This window comes from Octopus bimaculoides, chromosome 19, assembly GCF_046866305.1.
Source record: "Octopus bimaculoides isolate indiv1 chromosome 19, ASM4686630v1, whole genome shotgun sequence".
NCBI lineage: Eukaryota > Metazoa > Mollusca > Cephalopoda > Octopoda > Octopodidae > Octopus > Octopus bimaculoides.
The window spans coordinates 21,264,177-21,282,841 of record NC_142946.1 but is presented as its reverse complement, the minus strand read 5'-3'; the positions used below and the strand labels follow the sequence as shown (position 1 = coordinate 21,282,841).

Here is an 18,665-nt window from a genome sequence, read left to right as displayed (position 1 = left end):
TTACGTCCCCGTAAATTAGCGGTTCGGCAAAAGAGAATAAGTACTAGGCTTACAAAGAATAAGTCCTGGGGTCGATTTGTTCTGCTAAAGGCGGTGCTCCAGCATGGCTGCAGTAAAATGACTGAAACAAACAAAACGAATAAAAGTAATGTATATATATATATATATATACATATATTATACACATATATTTACACATATTTATTATAGTATATACACACCATATATATCATCTACTTTTACTTGCTTCAATAATTGGGCTGCGGCACAGTCTTCGAAAACTACTAAGTTCTCATGTACGCTCGCCCTTGTCTGTGTGTGTGTGTTTGTGATTGTGTGTGTGGATGTATATATATATATATATATATATATATATATATATATATATATATATATATATACATACATGAAAACAGTGGACTGGAAAAAAATTGAGTATTATTTATTTTTCATGACATATGTTTCATTGGTTAAAAAGAGCTAGAGATATTCATGTAGAAAAATATGTCAGATGTCTCCTATAAATAATTCGTCAGACAGAGAATTAAAATATGTATATATGTATGTACGCTGTGGTATCAACAAATTATCGGATCTGTTCTGTAATACGCCAACAAATGGCAGCACACGGTTGCAAGCGCAGTGAGAGCTACCAGTTATCTTGATGAGACAGTTTGCCGAGTGACATTGCTGTGTTTACTTCGCAAATTGTGAAATTTGTGTCTTTGTGATCACGTGTAAGCTGTAGTCTGCGATTTTTGTCATATCATTTTTGTTGGAACAAAGGGTCAACGTGAAATTTTGCGTTAAACTTGGGAAATCTGCTACAGAGACATTGAGCATGCTACGGAAAGCTTACGGTGACGAAGCAATGGGTCGTATAAAATGTTTCGAGTGGCACGGGCGCTTCAAGAGCAGAAGAACGTGCCTAAAGATGATGAGTGATCTGGGAGACTTGCAACGAGCGTCACCCCCAGAAATCTTGTATTGTGCATCAAGAATTCGTCCCCCAGGGTCAGACTGCCAATCGGGAGTTCTACTGCGACGTTTTGAAGCGTTTGATGGTGGACATTCGGCGAAAGCGAACGGATCGCCAAAAGCAGCATGGTATCTCTTCCGCACCCGCCCTATTCGCTAGATTTGGAGCCCGTGGACTTCTATCGTTTCCCCAAGATAAAAATGCAGCTCAAAGTTCGCTGTTTTAGCACAGTTCTAGAGATCCAAAGTGAATTGCAGAGGGCCCTCGACTCGCTTGCGGAAAACGACTTCCAGGCTGGATTCCAAAAGTGGCAGGTTTTTTTTATTAAACATAACTAGTCAAGGAATCTTTTGATACTATTTCGTATGTCTGTCTGTCTGTATGTATGTACTACTTATTCTATCAGTCTCGTTGGCCGCATCGCTAGGTTACGGGGACGCAAACCATCAACACCGGTTGTCAAACGGTAGTGAGGACAATCACAAAAAATACACACCTGCACACACACACACACACACACACACACACACACACACACACACACACACACACACACACACACGCACAAACACACCACACATATATCTATATGCGATGGCCTGCTTTCAATGTTCGTCTACCAAATCGACTCACGAGGCTTCGGTCAGTCTGAAACTTAGTAGAGGACAATAGACAGAAGGAAAAAAGATCTAAGAAACACAAAACATCTCTCATCAGTTTCACAATGCATTCTCTAGTACAGGCTGAGTAGAAGAACGTCCCGTAGTCTTTCTGTCATACTCTACCGCAAGTGAAGTTAGGGAGGTGGTAACGGTATCTTCATGAAGCTAATGTTTTACTGTTGAAAGGCGGTGATCTGGCAGAAACGTTAGCACCCCGGGCGAAATCCTTAGAGGTAGTTCGTCTGCCACAACGTTCTGAGTTCAAATTCCGCCGAGGTTGACTCTGCCTTTCATTCTTTCGGGGCCGATAAATTAAAGTACCAGTTGTGCACTGGGGTCAATCTAATCGACTAGCCCCCTCCCCCAAAATTTCGCGCCTTGTACCTAGAGTAGGAAAGAATGTTTTACGGTTGTTTTCAATTAGCATGATGGTTTGGACTGGTGAATACCACGCGTTCACTGTTGAAACATTTACCAAGAATGGAGAATCTGAGTGTTTGTTCTGCTACCGCACCCTGTATTACCTGGTGGATAGCTATTTTCATAGTCGTTATAAAATGGATACTACGAAGGAGTGAAAAATATGCACCGACGTAATTCTGAGAATGTTAAATAGGATTGAGCAAGATGCTGAGAGATGGCAGTGTAAATTTTGTGTTGCTACTAATAATGTCGTTCGTCTCAACTTTCCTATCATGTGCTACGATAGAGGATACAAAAATCTGTTTGAGATTTTAAATGAAAAATATTTATCCTTATCGTTAACACAATAAATGTTGTCGTTACTACAAGCCATAAAGAAATAGTGATTACACGAAGATAGTTCGAAGCTTTTATGGTGTATTGCTGAATAAAGTAGCCTCCATCGCGTTTCTTGGCGTTAGCTGGTTAGGATGGGTTATTGTCGTTGTCGTCCATTGTTTTGGTGTTCTGACACTGCTCTGGTCTGCCTGCTAGTCCACTACTACTGTTTGCTGCTTAGTGGCTAAAATGCGTTGAATATATAAAACCGATACCTTTTCAGAAAGTGCGTGCCAAAGATGAAACTGTTATTCGTCCCGGTTCCACATGAAGTCTTGAGTGATCACATTTTTCTTGACGACGTCGCTAATATTTGAGCGAATCACGATCTCGTTCTTTAGTTGCGTCTTTTACATTGGATATAGTGATCAGAGTTCGATTTCTAGGTTGTGCAATTGTTAAATATTCCTGCTTCATCTTTGTAAGCTATCAGTAAACGAGACCCTGAAAATAGTCATGGATTCATGGTTACTGCTGTTACGTCTATGATTAAGCCAGGAAGATTTGGGTCAGTAGAAAGACTTTGAATCTAAAAGACCACAAATATAACAAGTGTCGTATGACCGAGATGTTATTGGGGACGAACAGACGGAAATAAACAAAATATGACAGCATGTTTTCAACAACCACAAGAAACCTTGATTGAATAAACTTATTTCCAAATATGAAAGAAGAGCGTTGTAGTTTACTTAAATCATTGTGATACCGAAGAAATAACAAATAACAAATACGGAGAGCGAACTTAAAATGCAAAAAGGGAAAGATAAGTATAACATTTTTATATTTCAAGCATAAAGGTCCATCATCAGGAATGTAAGTTTACGTAGATTCTGCCATGATGATTGCTGTACGGGCAGTGACCCTGCTTTGTCTGCATAGTGGTGGTAGCAACGGGAGAATGTAGTAGTAGTAGCAGATCCCCCAAAACGGTGCTGCCTATGGTTGAAGAGGTCACAGGGAGCGGTGGTGGATGGCTAGCTGTAGCTAGGAAGCAGTAGCGGTGAAGGTAGCTGTTTACATTATTGTTGGTGGCAGTGGTGGTAGATGTTGTAGTAGTAGTCGGCGGTGATCTGTACAGTGTTGATGGGATTGATGACCAACTCGTCTTTTATTTAGAAACTAGCAGAAATATCCAGCGTTGCCTGGATTAAAGAAAATAATGAAATTCGAAAATGCCTTTTAGATCTCTAACATGACACATGGATTATGCAGTCCTCAACAGTAATTAGCTGAGGTACAAACTATTAATGTCAATAACATATTTTGTCCAATGTTCTCACCGTTAAAATTGTTAAAAAAAACAGGTAGTTCTTTGTCTTTGCAATCACCTTCAATTGTCACTACTTATTTGAAACACATTGAAACTGAAAATGCATAAACTTGAGAAGAACCAGCCTGCAACTCCATGCAAAATACATTTAAATGAGCATTCATTATAACGGCGTTCCCACATGCATTCTTTTCAAGTTATTTCGATGTTACACTCGCTTTCCCTAAGCTTTATTGCACGCAAATGGAGAAAACGTTCACTGCGTATATATCGATCGCTGTACGCCAGCGTCTAACAGCTTTGGCTTTTTAATGCACAGAAAATTGAAATTATGTTTTTTCTAAGCCTCTGATTAAAAACAAACCCAGCCACATTACTTGGAAAAAAATAATCTTTATTGTGCTGGTCTTTCGTAAAATTTCGCGCATGGGAAAGGCAACAAAATCGCCCCTCCCCACTTTGAATGGGATATTCCTATCTTAAAAAGTAATAACCGATTATCTCGGTAACCATGGGAGTTGGAGGGCAATAACAATCTCCTGAACATGAGCGGACCATGCTGCCGCTCTGTGCTGAATTTCACGCGATTCCACTGCACCGTTCTCGAGTGAATCTGCCGAAACTCAATCAATCAATCAATCAATCAAGCAATCAAGAACACTGCAATTTATAGTATAGAATAGTGCATCCACCGCCAAAACTAATTTCTTAATCTTTTTGAAGACGGTGGTGTGTAAATTGAGGGAGATTCATTGTTATTTCTAGCAACGTGCTTCGTTGATTTGTGGCTACAACAATCGTACCTATTGATAATTAACTTCAAAAGGAGATTGACTTTCAAATAAACACTTTACTATGGCAATATTCAATCCAAGCACGTTCAACAATCGTTCTCCAGGGGAGCAACCGTATTGTTAGGATAATTATGCTTGTAGGAGAAAAAAAAATTATAATAAATTAAAGCATAAATACATTAAAATACACAACAAATAAATTAAAATATCACATAGAAACACACGTGAGAACAAGACAGCAAGAGAACTTCTATTGTGGTCAGTCGACCTAACAGAAACAGCATGCAAACATTGGGACATGGAATACATGGAGACACACATAGTTATATGTAGTTATGTGAGTGCGTATGTAAGAATCATAGCAAATACAAAAGATTGACTATATCAATTCAGTATGACAGGAAAATCGATATTAATAATTCTTGATGCATGGTGTATGATATTACACACAATCTGATAAATAGCCCTATTACTAACGGAGCATACTTAATCAAGATGCTTTCAATATGTAACAACATTCGTAGCTCGCATTCTATCATTAACGTCCAACATTATAGCACAACTTCTACAACAGTGTTGGATATAGACTTGGTGGAACCCTAAGCTATATAAAGCTTGGTGGCTCTTTGTTAAAAATTTGAAACCAGAAGATCTCACAAAACTTGAAACACTTGTAGGCTTTTCTTGCTTGAGAAACCCGAAGAAGTAGCTTGTTTAGCTTTTACCTACATTCGGTGACACTATTCACAAGTGTTCTACACATCAGCTGCCAACTTCATAACAACGAATACTGAGTATATTCTACCCACTCACTTGTAAGTAGTTTCTAACATATCTATCGGTCACGTATCCGGGGAGTTTTTTTTCACGCAGGCCTGGACAAGACTAGCAGTTGTCTATGGAGCAAGTCTCTCCCATCAATGCTATTGACGCCATCCAAGAAAAAGACTTGGTCCGACACAACTTGGTACCAGTGTCATCGTACTCGAAAATCAGAACGTGAAGATCCGAAACAAATATCACAAATCATTTTATCTCTCTTTGGCTCTAAGCAATTCTGCTATTTTACTGCCTCGGATAAGTATTTTATTTTATCGTCTCTGAAAGGATGGAAGCAACTGTTATTTCGATGAGATTTGAATTCAGAATATAATGGCATTTTCTTCTACACGTTAACGTTTCTTTAAACCCATCATCGCCTTACAAATATCATAACATCCCTTACACCGAACATATCTAACACTACTAACTTCCACTATAATATTATGATTTAAGGCCGTGAACTGACAGAATCGTTAGCTCGCCGGTCAAAATGCTTAGCGGCATTTCGTCCGTCTTTACATTCTGAGTCCACATTCCGCCGAAGTTGACTTTGCCTTTCACCCTGTCGGTGTCGATAAAATAAAATAAGTACCCGTTGAGTATTGGGTGGGTGTTATCGACTTATCCCCTCCCCCGAAATTATTGACCTTGTGCCAAAATTTGAAAGCAATATTTCTGTAGCAATTGATATTCTTAATTTGAAACAGTTTGTTTATAACTTGGTTCATTTAGCGAATACCGTAGCGATTAATGCAAAAAAAACTATAACTTACTCTTTTAACGAAAAGATTACTTGGAAAGCATTGAAGGAAAATATCTAATACAATGGATATTGATTTCAAATTTTGGCACAAGATCAGCGTTTCGTCCGACGTGCTAACGATCCTGCTAGCTCACCGCCTTCATTACGATAAATATCAACTATGGCAGTCTTTCTCGGTTGCAGTTTTCTTCTTTTTCTTCTTCTTCTTTTTCTTTTTCTTCTTCCTCCTCCTCCTCCTCCTCCTCCTCCTCCTCCTCTTTTTCCTCCTCCCCCCCGTCTCTATGATTCTTTCTCTCACGATGTAAGTCTGCATTTCTTTACTCCTTGTCTGTTATTAAGCCTAGTATGTGCAATCATCCCGCACCTCGTATGTTAACTCTCTCTCTCTCTCCCTCTAACCTCTCTTTCACTTTCTACCTTCTTCCTGTATTAGATCTAAAAGCGTGGCTGGAGAAAGCAAGCGAACAAACAACATTTACATCGGATATTAATTATTTAGCAATTAACTGTTAATATCATTAAAGCCTTTCATATAAATTGAGCATTAAGCGAAAATATGACAGAAATAACAAGACAACCCCTTAACTCAGCAACTTGAATATAACACAAACACTCTCCCACTTCCCTGGGTTGGAAATTTGACTAGCAAAATTCCAACTCCGTGACATTTGAAGTCAGAACGTAAAGAGCTCGAATTAAATGCTACATGTTATTTTGTCCGACGCTCTAATGAACGCATTCTAACGCTTTCTTCCGTTATCGTTTATATTTTATCTTTTACTTAAGTCATTTGATTGCGGCCATGCTCGGGCGGCCAGCAATTTCACGGAAGGGGATAAGTCGATTACATCAACTCCAGCGTTCAACTGGTACTTATTTATCGATTCCAAGAGGATGAAAGGTAAAGTCGACCTCGGCGGAATTTGAACTCAGAACATGAAGAGGGACGAAATGCGTTAAGCATTTCGCTCGGCGTTCTAACAATTCTGCCAGCTCACCGCCTTCGTTAAATAAATATTATTTATTCTCTTCTTTCACAATTACTTCTCCTCTTGATACTATTACAACATTTATCCTCATATGAATTCGGTCAATCGCTTGACCTTTCTAAAATCAGAGACATACAACAACAAATGATGAACAATTAGGAATTTTGAAGGGAGAATACTTTCGATTATATAGCCTTCAGTACTTGACTCGTACAAATTAATTTTATCGATACTGGAAGAATGAAAGACTACGTTAACTTTGGCAGGATTTGAACCGAGAACGCAAGAAGCTGTAATTAAATATAGCAAAGTATTTTATTCAATGCTGTAGCGACTCTGCCAACGCAACGTAACGCCTACTTTCACCCTTTATTAACATTTAATGCTGAATTTCAATTTACTGGATCGATTTGCTATAGATTTGCTATGAAAACAACTTAGATATATTATAGTAATTTGTTCTACGGTTGCTATAAGAACCACTACTACAAACAACAGATATACTTAAGATATTGATAGCTTGTAATATAATATCTAAAGAGGAGTGGAAAGAGAGGGACAGGCAGAGAGAAGAAAAGAGGAAAGGAAGGGGAGAGAATGACAGTGAAAGACAAAATGAAGTGTAGCGTTGGATCATTTTGTAGATCATTTTGTGTGTGTGTGTGTGTGAGAGAGAGAGAGGAAGAGAGATGGAGGGAGAGAGAGAAAGATATACGTTGCTGGTGCATTTGTAGACAGTTATTTTAACGAAAACGTGCATATACGAGAGAGAGAGAGAGAGAGCTAAATGTATAGGAAAACAATATATAATATATATATATCCACACATATACACTCATAAATGTATCTATGTATGTTCATTTCGGCGTATATATTCTTTTATTTGTTTCAGTCATTTGACTGTGGCCATGATGGAGCACCGCCTTTAGTCGAGCAAATCGACCTCTGGACTTATTCTTTGTAAGCCCAATACTTATCCTATCGGTCTGTTTTGCCGAACAGCTAAGTTACGGGGAGGTAAACACACCAGCATCGGTAGTCAAGCAATGGTGGTAGGGGTACAAACACAGACACAAACACACAAGTGTATATATATATATATATATATATATATATATATATATATATATATGACGGAAATTGAAAGAAATCCGTCATATATATATATATATATATATGACGGGTTTCTTTCAATTTCCGTCTACCAAATTCACTGACAAGGCTTTCATCAACCCGAGGCTATAGTAGAAGACACTTGCCCAAGGTGCCACGCAGTGGGATTGAACCCGCTATCATGTGGTTGGGAAGCAATCTTCTTACTATACAGCCACTCCTGCGCCTTATATGTGTATTTATATGTATTTATAAACATGAATATACGTGTATTTACACACACACACACACACACACACACACAGACACACACAATAGTGATGATGGAGGAAAATATCAAAGTGTTAAGTCCCTCCATGTGCCTGTACCGTCGACTCCACGCAGAGTAGTTCGGTAGATCAAATGACCTCCAGAGGACAGCAAGAGTTAGATACAACAGCTTGAAGATAATTTGTTCAGGATTTTACTGACAACACTTTAGAACCAACTGCCAGTCGAAAGCAATGAAAACAATCAGCGTTAGCTATGTATCTGCTAGATTCAAACTGAAGGAAGTAGGGAATAAAACGAAAAAATGAAAAAACAAACCTACGAGGAAAAAACTGCAGAGACGCCAAAATACATCAGCTGAGGCAGGAGATGAGGATTGTCAGGAATCCGTACCAAGGAGTCAGTGAAGAGCAAAGCCGTCCACAAGCAGAGCTGCAAGGTATCCTGAGGAAGAAGTTGATCATCCTTTGTAGAACAGAAAAGCAGAGATGACCAAGAAAAGAAATGGCCATATTTGCATCCAAGGTGGTACTTTACTCTTTTACTCTTTTACTCTTTTACTTGTTTCAGTCATTTGACTGTGGCCATGCTGGAGCACCGCCTTTAGTCGAGCAAATCGACCCCAGGACTTATTCTTTGTAAGCTTAGTACTTATTCTATCGGTCTCTCTTGCCGAACCGCTAAGTTACGGGGACGTAAACACACCAGCGTCGGTTGTCAAGCGATGGTGGGGGGACAAACACAGACACACAAACACACATACATACATATATATATATATATACATATATACGGCGGGCTTCTTTCAGTTCCCGTCTACCAAATCCACTCGCAAGGCTTTGGTCGGCCCGAGGCTATAGTAGAAGACACTTGCGCAAGGTGCAACGCAGTGGGACTGAACCAGGAACCATGTGGTTGGTAAGCAAGCCACTTACCACACAGCCACTCCTGCGCTTACTTGGTTACAATCAAAACGGCAACCTCGATTGTTCAGCAGAAACAAGTAAACACCTTTTTTCATAACATCCTAGATGACCCTGGAAGAGAGCATGAACTTTGTCAAAACAAAATCCTTAGAAGCTCATCACTGACAACGAACGAGTTTGACATGAACGAGTTAAGCTGGACGGAAGTTCAGTGAGTTGTCAAGGTCGATCTCTGCTCTAGCGTCCAGTGGAATACCGTACAATGTCTGTAAACATTGTCCGAGATTCCTTCAACAACCGGGGAAAGATGCTGAAAAGGATATGGGAGAGGAACGGTTGACAACCAGTTGAGGTATACCGATGGATTTTGAATCCCTAAAGAGGAGAATTTGGGAAGGATCGATCGTATCAGGGCCATTTCGCCACCCAGCATTGAAGGAAAGATATTCCTCAGTGTCTTGTCTCGTCGACTAAAGAAGCTCTTCATAAATAAGTGTATTGATACATAGGTACAGAAAAGTAGGGATTGCTCGAACACTTGATGCCTAGAGCAAACGGAGACAGTTACGCAACTTCTAAGCGAAGCAAAGAAAAGCAAGGGAATTTGAAAATTCTATGGTTGGAACTTGCAAACGTTTACGGGTTCATGTCACACAAACGGGTATAGGAGACCCATCGAAGATACCACATCCCTATTACGGTCAACGACTGCATTCTGGATTATCATTGCAACTTCCAGTATCAGTCGGGCACAGGCTGGAAAAAAGATCTCATAAGTGGCTGCACCGTTCCAGTAAACCTATTTTTCTCTCGTCATGGATATGGTGTTCGAGTCAGCAGTGGTGGAATGCCAAGGACCCCAGGCAAAATCCGGTGAGTGACAGCCTTCAGGGATGATCAGATTGTAATTACATCAGGAACTGCTGGTGCCAGGCGGATCCTCGCAAACCATGAAAGTTAAGGTCCATTGTGCTGAAGCGACAAAATGTAGTGAAAAAATTCATCTGAACTTTGACAGAACAACCAGTCTAGAGCTTGGGAAAACTCTTTGACAACAGCCTGAAGGACACAGGTTGATAAGTAGCTTATGGAAGCTTTTGTATACTAGTAGCCCTAGTGTCTAGACTTGTGAGTCCCCTATCATTATACGACGCCAGTATGACAACTCTGAAAAACCTGAAGTTCAGCAACTTTTAAGGTGCGGCTTGGGTTTTCCAGGAGCTTAAGAAGTATCGCTCTGTATGGACTCATAAAAACCTTACGACTCTTCTTCAACGGTCTCTCAGGACAGTTTCTACTGATATAAACTTCTGAAACTACGATACACAGAGATTCCATGGATATTAGCGTAGCAGAAGCCGTGTAGATGTTTGTACGGATTAGAAGTAGAGTTCTACCAGAGAATTGCAGGCGGTAAAGAAAGAGTTGAGGCAGAGGGTTCTTGTTGTGACCTTGGTTATAGGACATTGAGAGTTGGGATACTTTCTAGCCTGCCAGATTGGTAACATCAAGGACAAAGAGCGAAACATCTCCTCCAAGAAGTTCGTGCAGGTGTACAGAAAGCACGTGCTAGTAGAAAAGTGTGACCTGGCCAACGAGGTGCCTAGACAAGGTAGGTCAATATACAGGAGCAGAAAATCACATGGTCGGACCTCTGACGGGCTGACATCCAGAGTATCAGATTTCTAATCCAGGTTGTTTACGGCAATTTACCAAATCCGACAAATCTTCACATTGGGAGCAAGTGGGAAGCACACTCCTATCCCTTGTGTTCCGAAAGATAGTCCCTTAATATCTCGCAAGCAGCTTCTCCAGAGACTTTGTCGAAGGCTGCTACTGTTGATGACCTGATGAGGTACACAAGATCATGTCGTTAGCAGTCGCAGCTATCAGCTTGAGGGAAGCTCAGTTCAGTGAGACAACAACGACTGTGTCTACAGTCCACAGTCCCAGAGTGGAATCTGTGAGCAGATCTCGTCGAACAGTTAAAATTCTCAGAATGTATTTTACAAACGACACTCCGTCAAGATATTGTTATCTTTTCAAAATTCACTGAATAGGCGATCATGTGGGAACTGACAACCCCCTGGAGGATGCTCATGAACGAACGTTTGCTAAATACCGGGAGCTAGTAGAGTAGTGCAGAAACCAGGCGCGGCCAGCAAGTTGCAGTGCAACTAAAGTAGAATACTGGGCTTTTGTGGGGTGTTCACACTGCATAAGTTCCATCATTGAAGCTGCAGAGGTCATTGTGTAGCCTTCTCTGGATAAAGACAGCAAAGCGGAGGTTTTGCTGCAACTGGGTAGAAAGCTGGTACTTAATCAACTACGGCTTGGTCAAGTTGGCAAAGGGGTCTGATGCTGAGAGACCCCAAACACTCTAAGACTCCTAAAACATCACAGATGAACATCCGAAGGCATCTGTGACGTGCACATACAAACATACATATACATATGTCTGTCTGTCTGTCTGTCTGTCTGTCTGTCTGTCTGTCTATCTATCTATCTAGCTATCTATCTACCTCTCTCTCTCCTATCTATCTATCTATCTATCTATCTATCTGTCTGTCTGTCTGTCTGTCTGTCTATTTCTATCTATCTATCTATCTATCTATCTATCTATGTAGTGGTGGAAGGAAGGCGGCCACGTTGTTATGTATGCGGCAGCGAGGCACACCTCAAGGACAGTTGCCCAACCGCCGCCAACCAAAAAAAGCAACAAGGGCAACCACCAAAACCCGGAAAAAAAACCCTACTACCAACACCACCATCAACAATCAAAACAAGAGAAACACAAGCAACACTGGCAACTGAGAAGACAACAGCATCTGCAAAAACAACAAGTGAGGAAGCAGGGGAAAAGAAAGAAAATTCCAAGACTGTTTCCCCCTCCCCCACATCACACACACCTCACACAAATAACAAGCCATCAGCACCAACAAAAACAGCAACACAACCACTCACACAAGCACACACAGACGCTCACAATTTGCCCCTACCCCCTTCCGATTCCTCAGAACCTTCGTCGGAAGATGAAAGTAATGAGGAATGGCAAATAGCCCAGAAAGGAAGGAGGAAGAGGAGCAAGAAAAGAAAAGCAAACACAAACAAAGCAGGGAGATACACAACTCCCGAAAACACTCCAGACACCAACACAAGCACACACAACTACAACACAAGCAACAAAACCCCAAAAGCAAGTACACACACAATGCTCACTGCCATCAACACAAAAAACTCAGAGTTGATGGAATACATCAACACAAAAACAAACATAACAAACGAAGACATAAAAACCAGCAACCACCCATACACAACACCGCCAGAACACATCAAAATACTACACATAACACCAACCCTGCACCACACACTAAAATCTATTTTTCCAAAGGCAGTTGGCAAATGCCAAAAATACCTGGCGAAAAAACTATATAGTGATCTCCTCGAAGAAAACCCGAAGGAGGAGACACAAAAACTCTCAAACGGTAAGTGACTCTCTTTATAAAACTTTAACACTCAAATCAAAATGATGCTCAAGATTGGTTGTGTAAATGCGCGTGGCTTGGGGTCCCCTTGGAAACAAGGGTACCTCCTAAATGACATAAAGTCACATAAACTAGAAATCATAGCCATAAGCGAGACCAGACTCCATGATACGCGGGCCCTATCGTCCATGTTTGGCAGACAGTTTAACATTTATTTTTCTCCCTGTCTGCCGAGAATGGGCGGTAGTGGCACGGCGGTACTCTTTCGCAAGAGTCTGGATCTCGAAGTAAAGACAGTATTCATAGACCCGGAGGGTAGATTGGTTGTTCTGGATGTCGATGGCAGCGATGGGTGTGCTTTTCGACTCATATCAGTATACGCACCACCTTTAACAGGTAGGCCGGATTTCTTTCGACGTCTAGAAGTATTCCTAGGAACGTCTCGTCCTTTACTTTTAGTGGGGGATTGGAATGCTACCTTGGACACGCATCTAGACTATGTTGGCAGAGATAGGAATAGACGGGGATGCAAATGCCTCAAAGACCTGCTCAGACGCTTTCAACTGTCTGACAGGTACCGACTCGATTACCCGAATGCGCCAATGTGGACATGGACAAACCGCATCGGGTCGTCGAGATCGTATCTAGATAGAATACTGTGTAGGAGAGTAGATAGAGATAGCATAGGGTGTCCACAATTTCACATAGTCAGCTACACGGATCACAAACTTGTGACGTGTACGCTAGACTTAGATAAGACACATAGGCAGGGCTCCGGTTACTGGAAACTAAACGCGTCTTTCCCGTCGAGACCAGTTTTCAGAGACCGGATTAGCACGTTAGTAAAGAGGGCTTTGACAGGAGCCATCATCAATAACAAATGGTGGTTTGCCCTCAAGAGAGCAATAAAAGCAGAAGCGGTTAGGTATAGCAAAGCACTAGCCATAGACAGAAACAGAGTAGAGGGTGAACTAGTTAAGAAGCTAGAAGAGGCAATTAGAAGTGGCATCGCATCCGACGTTTTGGCGGCGAGGTTGGCCCTTGACCAACACTTCAACGCCAAACACGAAGGGTGCGTTGTCAGGGCTAGGATGCGTGCTCTAAGAAACGAAGGTGTTGGAGCCGCACGAGAGGCCCGGGTGGCGGAGGCGCAACAGGGCAACAAAGCCACCATTCGGTCTCTGGTGGACGAACAGGGGCGCGAACTGCTCGAGCCAAGCAAAATGTGTGAGGCCTTTCAGCGGCACTTTGCTCGACTGTTTGGGACGAATGGCGAGCGAGAACGCAGGGTGGACTTCAGTGCCTACCTGCACAGCCTGCCACGACTCTCGGCAAGAGAGGCGGAGTGCTGCGAAGGTGCCATCACGGCGGCGGAAGTGAGGGACGCGATGGCGGGATGCTCGAGGGACAAATCTCCGGGTTTGGATGGTCTGCCCTACGAGCTTTACAACTGTAAGCCAGACTTGTTTGGAGACGTCTTGGTGGCGGTGTACTGCAACTGGCAGCAAAACGGGAGCATTCCCGGTTTTGTGAGTCGAGGAGCCGTAACGCTGCTGAAGAAAGATCCAAACAAGGGGGACGTCATAGATAACTTTAGGCCCATCACTCTGCTCAATGCAGACTTGAAAATTTTGGCCAAGGTGTTAGCCAAGCGGTTGGCGCTTGTCATCGAGAAACTGATCGGCAAGGCGCAAACGTGCGCGGTGCCGGGCAGGAGCATCCATGACAACCTCCATCTGATGCGCTACATCATAGAGAGGGTAGTTAAGGAACCTGGCATGGGTGGGGCCCTGATCAATTTAGATCAATCGAAAGCTTTCGATAGGGTAGACCATCAATACTTGGAGGCTGTCCTCATAGCAGCCGGCTTCGGTCCCATTTTCCGCGGCTGGATGGCTGCCTTGTACAGAGGCATCCGTTCGGTAGTTCGCGTCAATGGGCATCTATCAAGACCCTTCGACATTGCACGTTCGGTCCGTCAGGGATGCCCCCTCTCGTCGCTTCTGTACGTGTTGACTCTCGAGCCACTACTGCGGAAGCTGGCGACGCTGAGGGGCATCCCGCGAGAGTTGGGATGCGGGACGAGCGTGTCGGCATACGCGGACGACGTCACCGTCATAGTGTCTAGCCAAAAGCACATCGAGCTTGTCGGCGAGACACTGAGAGACTACGAAGCGGTAACGGGAGCGAAAATCAACCGGGATAAGTCAGTGGGCTTGCGGCTCGGCACCTGGAGAAGCAACCCCATGCCGTCAAGTAGCGCCTCCGTCGTGGGACGTTGGACTGACGGTCCGGTTGAGATGCTCGGGGTCTGGTTTGGTCCAGACCTCCAAACGGAGAAGAACTGGGACGAGATAACGAGAAGGGTGGCCACTCTAGCCCGGCAATGGGCCGAGAGGAAGCTTTCCCTGAAAGGTCGGGCGGAGGTGGCGAACACGTACATCGCGTCCGTCATCTACTACCGCCTGACCGTCGTTCCTTGTCCCGAGCCTACCATCACCAAACTGGAGCGCATCCTCTTCCGCTTCTTGTGGAAAGGAAGCGTTCCGATGGTTAGGCGATCCGTTTGCTGCCAACACCCGTTAAAAGGAGGACTGGGCATGCCGTGGTTGATGATGCGCAGACACGCGCTGAGACTGCGACATCTCCGGCTCTACGTAGACAGCGGTGAACAGGTGTGGTCACCGTTTGTGCGGCGCGCTTTCCCGCAGCTCGTCTCCATGACCGAACTGCAGTCATGGATCAAGAAGAGGCCGAGGAAGGGCGAATGGCACCGCGAGTGTCGCGCTGCTCTTCGGCAACTCCAACAACCCGGGTCAACCTTGAGCGACTGCATCACAACTAACGCATTCTATAGTGGATTAGTGGAGGGAAGGTACGACGACGATCTCGGGGCGAACCTGGGCGTCGACGAGGAATACCTGACCCGCCTGTTTAAGACGACCTTCGGGCCGGGACCTATGGACAACTTCCAGAGATCCCTGGCCTGGCAGTGCTATCGAGAAGCACTACCCGTTCTGGATAAGCTCTACAGGCATGGCTCGAGAAACACGGGGCCGACCTGTCCGAGATGCCGGCAGAGCGACGAAACCGTTCTGCACGCACTCGTACAGTGTCCCACCATTTCCGAGCTGTGGGCTTACGTCGAACAACTGCTATCGCGTGTGGGACGAGTCGGTCTATCAGCCGAGTCTATCGTGAATATTGTCGCGCCTCCTTCCTTTAAACGGGAAGGAAGAGCTATTTTCATCGTACTTGTGGCTATGGCGAAAGAATGTGTATGGTGGACGCGTCTGAAAGGTCTAGAGACAAAGACTTTCCTCTCTGGGCAATCTCTCATCAACTTCTTCAAGTATCACCTGAAGAGGAAGTTGAGAGTAGAAAGGGAAGTCTTGTCTAGTGAATGCTTCAAAAAAAGATGGGTGAATGTAGCAAGGATGGCACGTGTGAACGACGGAGCCATCTTGAGCATAACCCTATGAACAAGAAAAAAAAATAAAACAAAAAGGCAAAAGAGAGTCACTTACTGTTATAGTTTCTTCAATGAGAATATTGACCAAGGTTACCGTGGTCTTTTCCGTGGGCTTTTCCTTCCACGGCTAAACCTAAACTGTCCTCCCCTCTTTTTACACGAGAACATTACTGTGTGATACACGATCCCTATTGATCGGCCTTTCCTTTTCTTTTTTTTTCGATCCCTTTTGATCGAACTGCCCCTTTTTCCCTTCCTACGATCCCTTTTGATCGACACCACCAATTTTTTTTTTTTTTTTTTTTTTTTTTTTTTTTTCCTTCCTTCCCCCTCCCAAAAAGAAAAGCTCTACATTGTATTTGTCCCATCTTCGTTGAGCCCTGTGTGGCTAATAAAAGAAATGTATCTATCTATCTATCTATCTATCTATCTATCTTTCTATCTATCTGCCTGCCTACCTACCTACCTACCTACCTACCTACCGACCTACCTACCTACATATCTGTCTTTATGCATGCACTGTATTATATTAATGTTTAAAAAGATATTAGTAAACCTAAATTTACAACCCGTGGAACTGATGGATAACTCAAAATACAAACTAATCCACGGTTGCTTAAATTTAATCTCCGGCGAATAAGAATAAAAGAAAAATCAACACGGATCACCAGCATTCAGTTGAGGCGTATCTAAGAAAGTGAGTGCTTTGTGGTTAAGAAGCTAGCTTTGCAGCGACGTAGTTTCGGGTTCAATCCCATTGCGCGGCACCTCGGGAAAAATGTCTTCTACTCTTGTCCCGAGCCGACCAATGACTGTTGAGTGAATTTGGTAGACGGAAACTGTGTAGAAGATCATCATGTTGATATATATATATATATGTATAGATGAATAATAACAATAAATGGAGCAAAACGCATATAAATAAAGGTTCCTTTAATTCCTACACAGTTTTCAAAATATATGTGTACTCTACTTCAAAGAAGTAAGAGCTGCTGGAATTCCACATATATTCATCGTCAGGGAACCAACATATAGAAGCAAGACAAATGCGAAATGATATATGTATATATATATATATATATATATATATATATGTATATATGTATATATGATATATATGATATATGTTGCAAAAAAGGAGAGACGGTTAGCACTCTCCTTGACAAGGACGGAAGAGATCAATCGATCTTTCTAACACATATGGACATTGCTCTCTACTTCAGAGCAATCTATTTTTAAAATGGCGGTGCCCCAGCATGGTCACAGCTCATGAGCTGAAACTAGATAAAATGAAAATGAAAAAAATGAAGTATATATATATATATAAATATATACATAATAACAATAGCTGGAACTCAGTTGGTTACGACGACGAGTGTTCCAGTTGATCCGATCAACGGAACAGCCTGCTCGTGAAATTAACGTGCAAATGGCTGAGCGATCCACAGATACATACACCCTTAACGTAGTTCTCAGGCAGATTTAGCGTGAAACAGAACGTGACAAAGCTGACCCTTTGAATTACAAGTACAACTCATTTTTTTGCTAATTGAGTGGACTTGAACAACGTGAAATAAACAGTCTTGCGCCGGTAGTCGAACTCACAACCTTACGATGGTGAGGCGAATACCCTAACCACTAAGCCACGCACCGTCACATATATAGATACGTACGTTTATACATACATACATGTATGTGTGTGTGTGTGTGTGTGTGTAAGCGTGTGTGTGTGTGTGTGTATCTTTGGATTTATATCCCCATCGCTTTACAACTGGTGATTCGTGTACGTGCAGGCAACTTAGCGGTTTTGCAAAAAGATACCGATAGAATAAGTGGCAGATTTCAAAACGAAAGAAAAAAATTTACTAGCACCGATTTGTTCGACGAAACTTTTCAAGGTGTCACTCCAGCTTGGCCGCTGTCCAGTGATTGTAACAAGTAAAACGCAAAGCTAAACTACAGACACAAAAAAAGTAATGTTAAAATGTCACAAGTTTCACACATTCTAGTCATCTGTCATATTATTTTTGACACTCCACTGTATTTTCGTGCCGTTATTGTTCTTCTTGTTATTTTTATCATACAATGAAAACTAAGCGGAGAACGAAAACAAAAGATAACACATTTTCAAGTTGGAAGAAAAGACAAAGAAAGAAAGACTGAAGAAAATATGCAAAATGTATGTGAACGTTGCAGTTAGGTTCATTGAAAATGCAGATAAACAGCAAAGTTATGCAAGATAATGCACTATGATAATGTATGTATGTTAATATCAATTCGCAGTTACCAAGGCAACCGAGAAAGCTAAATGCCACACTC

The 18,665-nt window shown here is 42.5% G+C and overlaps 1 long non-coding RNA gene and 1 other non-coding gene across 2 annotated transcripts; one reads left to right on the top strand and one right to left on the bottom strand.

Annotated features, from left to right (window-relative positions):
* Nucleotides 1–53: 53 nt before the first annotated feature.
* Nucleotides 54–3,091, bottom strand: LOC149131778 (uncharacterized). The gene is made up of 2 exons (XR_016245147.1): nucleotides 2,658–3,091; nucleotides 54–121 (listed from the first exon to the last, which is right to left on the bottom strand). It is a non-coding gene; the product is annotated as an uncharacterized LOC149131778 (long non-coding RNA).
* A 14,379-nt stretch (nucleotides 3,092–17,470) lies between these two features.
* On the top strand, nucleotides 17,471–17,583 carry LOC128250195 (U6atac minor spliceosomal RNA). The gene has a single exon (XR_008266292.1). It is a non-coding gene; the product is annotated as a U6atac minor spliceosomal RNA (small nuclear RNA).
* The last annotated feature ends 1,082 nt before the right edge of the window (nucleotides 17,584–18,665 follow it).